Genomic DNA, 4,403 nt, shown 5'->3' with positions numbered 1-4,403 from the left:
GGTTCCAGTTTCTCCACAACCTCACCAGCATTTGTTGCTTGCTGTTCTGTTAAATTTTGCTATTCTGTCTGGGGTGAGATGATATCTCATAGTTGTTTTAGAAATACCCCTTTTCATATCCCTTATCCCCTTAATTTTTCAGTAACTGACATATAAAAATATTCCATTGAACTTACAGACTTTTAAATAAACTAATGACTTCAATTTTACCATTATATAGTTTGAATCAGTATTGCCAGGTATTGATAATATAAGTTCAGACATTTCTCTTTTGTATAAACTTACTTTGTTTCACGTTCTAAAATTGTTTATTCCTCAGACACCTTATCTGTGCTAAATGAAAACCAAGTGCAGTGGTGTGACGTGATTTCTTGTCAAACTACATCCAGATCACACCTCTAGTCAAAGGTTACTGGATACACTTCAACTATAGCAACAGAAATTAACACTTTATAAAGGACTGTGGTTGTTAGTACTTTGGAGTCAGAACCGACTCATAGCTGATGCCCCAGCATGTTTTCAGAGGCAGTGAATCGCATGAGAGATGACCCAGCCTTCTCCCACAGAGCAGCTGCTGGATTTGAACCGTGTACCTTTGCATTGGCAATGCAGTTCCTTTACCACTAAGCCGCAGAGCTCTTTCAAGGACTGTGGAATGTTCAAGTCACAGTTTTGGAAAGGACTCGGTAGGTGTGGCCATCAACAGGCTCACCCCATGATTGTAGTAATTGGATTACGCTCACTCAGTCGTTCCCTTCAGCCAGAACTCCCCTCACCCTCCAGCAGGTTTTCCGGAGGCTGTAAATCACAGGAAGAGATCGCACATATTTAAGGAGCTGCTCGTAGATCTGAACTGCTAGAGAGAGAAAGCACGTCTCCTTCCACGCTGCACCACCAAGCTCCCTGTATATCGCTTGCCCTTGAGTCATAACCAGCTTACAGCTGACCTTCCAGAAGGTTTCAGAGGCTGTACACTGCACAAGAGGAGACTGCCCATGTTTCTCCCGCAGAGAAGCTGGTGGATTTGAACTTTTGTTCAAACTTGTTGGTGATCCACTTCTGGACCCAGTAGAACTGACTCACAACCTCACCAGCATTTGTTGCTTGCTGTTCTGTTAAATTTTGCTATTCTGACTGGGGTGAGAGGATATCTCATAGTTGTTTTGGGAAGCCTTCATTTAATAATCTACAAGAACCTAAAGGATTGTATTAATTTTCCAAAGTATCATCTGTTGCTGTCATGTGCTGTTGAGTCGACTACGACTCATGGAGGCCCTGCCCACAATAGCTCTGAACCCTGCTCTATCCTGAGCAGATCCCACTGTCTCTGACACACCTACCATTATTACCCCAGTTACTGTGTCAATCCACCTCATCCTGGGTTTTCTTCTTCGGCACTGTCCCTCCACCCTTCCAAGCATGACGTCCTCCAAGGACTAGCCCCTCGTGGCTACATGCCCAAAGGATGTGAGAGAGTCTCAAGATCCTTACTTCCAAGGAGCAGCAGTTTCTTCATGCCAATTCAGTGATGCTGGTTACATTCTTTTTTTAAAAAAAAATATTTTTTCCATTCAGAAATTGTTGCACATTTTCCTCCATGCCCCACCCTCTCCCCCAATTCACTTTTCTCTTTGAAAAAATTGAAAAAAACCCAAAAAACATTCATTGTTGTACAATGCCTCCGGCCTCCCGCTGGTTACATTCTTAATGAAGGTTTCCCACTTTATAGTGATGCTCAGAAAGTGAGCAGAAGTCATCTAAATTCATACTGATCATAGCAAGGGAAATGCGAATACAGAGGAAACAACAGCCTTGGGCAGTTTTCTCACAAATATTTCTGCCAACGTTGTTAAATGTGCTTATAACATATGGCCTGTGCTAATCAAAAGCCCTGTTTTCATTGTTTAACTAGGTGTTCATCCTTGAAATACACATTCTAATGATAATTCGTCCACAGAGGAACACACCCAAGGAAATTCTGACTGATATTAAATTCTGCAGGGAGTTTCTGTGCTGACCCAGAGACCTCGCCTCTCTGCCTCCCATTCCCCAGTGTCTCTGTAAGGGGAAAATGGGCGGTTCCTCTGATATGATTGACAGCCTCTGAAAACCCACTGCAGAGTCAGCAGTGAGACATTTCAGACTTGACAGCATTGAGTATATTTCAAAATAGACTCCTTCATAGTGCATGTAGTATGACATCTGATTAAGTCACCATTTTGTCTTTTCATACTAATTTAATGGACATATTCCAGGAAGAGAAGAACTAGTGTTTTTATTACTATTCCACTGTGCATTCACTTTAGTGCGTAACGTCCTGGCCAACATCCACAGAACTAAAGGTTGTATTTATTTCATCTATTAGCCTATTGAAGGACATCTCCGTTGCTTCCAGGTTTGGGAAATTATGGCTAATGGTGCTTTAAACATTTACGTGGAGGCCCTCGTGGAGGTCGGATTCTGAGTGTCAGGTATAGATGTCACTTCCTGTCCCACTCTCCATGTTGGTGTCTGTGGGCGGTCACCTGGTATCTGATGATGCATTTTCCTGTACTTGGCAGACACCACCACATGCTTCGTGTTACCTTGTTTGTTGTTGTTTAATGCCGTCGAGTCGTAGATGACTGACTCATAGCGACGCTATGAACGAACAGCCTGAGCACTGTTCGTACATAGAGTTTCCGGAGGCAAGCCATTTCGGAAGTGGACGCCGCTCCTGCTTCCAGGCTTGATTTAGTCGGGAAGCGCCAGCCAACACTGTCCACCATGGGTGCCCGTTACCACGATCGGCACATCACTGTCACAGGCTTCAGCATCACAGTACGCACTAGCCTCCACACCAGCCTTAGGGATAGATAAATTCCTGGGTTTTGTCAGTGTAGAACCCAGATTTCTGCGTGCTAGGTGACGGGATGTCAGTCCTGTGTAAGCTAATGGGTCAGTAACGCACAGTTTTTCATCTCCAGGGGTTCAGCTGTCTAAGAACACAGTAAGATACAATTGTGACACTGTCCTGCTCATCAAAAGAAACTGTATCAGTACGATTCGCCTTCTTACTGGGAAGGAGGAGGGTATTGTAATTGCCTTGGATGGTGATACTCACATGCATTTTCTGGAGGACACAAAATTGCCAGTTCTGAGCATGTTTTAGAGCCTAAAAGTTTGCGGCAATCGATTTGCTAGTTCTTGACACCCTGGTTAGACTCGGGTCATGAGCTTTGGGGAGAAGGATCACAGGAGTGCAATTTCCAACATATATCAAGACTGGATGCCGTGAATGTGATCTCTCTTTGGCCCTTGATGACCTGGCTCAGGGAACAACGCTCACCAGATTTCTCCATCCTGAAGATCACCCTATACCTTTTATCCCCGCCTTCGTTTTGACCTTTTGGAAGGCAATCACAATGCCGCAGTCCATGCTGAGGAAGTAGCACTTTAAAAAAAAAATCTGAGTGATGGTTTACAAATCATATTGATTTTTTATACAATCATTCACACATTTTATTTTGTATCATTGTCATTTTGAAGCTCTGTCTGACATACTTTGGACATGTTGCAAGGAGGGACCAGTCCTTGGAGAGGGACGTCATGCTTGGGAGGGTGGAGGGACAGCACAAGAGGGGAAGACCCTCTATGAGGTGGATTGACTCAGTGACTGGGGTAATGGGATGGGTGTGTCAGAGACGGTGCGATTGGCTGAGGATAAATGAGGGTTCAGAGCTGTTGAACATAAGGTCCTGTGAGCCAGAGTAAACTCCATGGTGTAAAGACAACAATGTGCTGTCAACCCCGTTTTGTGTACTGCCTTTTCTTTCACCCCACATACCTATTTATTCATTTTATTTCTCTCTCCCTCCCTTCTCATTCCTGTTACTGCCACAGATTTATTTTTTCCTGTGTGTAAACTTTTCAATTTATCTTTTGTTTAAGTGAAGGTTTAAAACTCACACTGCATTTTCATTCAGTCATTCATAGATACTTTGCTTTAAAACATTAATTATTGGATTCCAAGATGGTGGGGGCAGCAGAGACAGCGTGGTGAGCTGCGGGAGCAGTGGACCACATGGAGGAGGGCCACCATGGCCTTCTGCAGACCTCTGTTTATTGATAATTGAACAGTTAAACAGTTGAGGACTGGTCTTCGGTGCGGATCGAGGCTCAACAGCAGGAGATCAAGGATTCCCAGGGAGGAATGGGTGAATCCCAGGGCTCCCAGCCACCTGCTGCCGAGCCCGTGCAGGTGCCGCAGCTCCGTGGGGCTCCCACCGCTGGACCCCAGGGATCCCCTCACCCGAGATGGATGATAGGCACCGCCCCCCGCCCCCAGGCTGGTGCAGCAGAGCCGCCACACCACCACAGAGTGGACTTGTTCTGGGGAGAATTCTTGGAGCCAAGATGGGGGG

This window comes from Elephantulus edwardii, unplaced genomic scaffold (genome assembly GCF_000299155.1).
Source record: "Elephantulus edwardii isolate Elephantulus edwardi_28Jun2011 unplaced genomic scaffold, EleEdw1.0 scaffold00217, whole genome shotgun sequence".
In the NCBI taxonomy this organism is placed as follows: Eukaryota; Metazoa; Chordata; class Mammalia; order Macroscelidea; family Macroscelididae; genus Elephantulus; species Elephantulus edwardii.
This window is presented reverse-complemented; position numbering follows the sequence as displayed.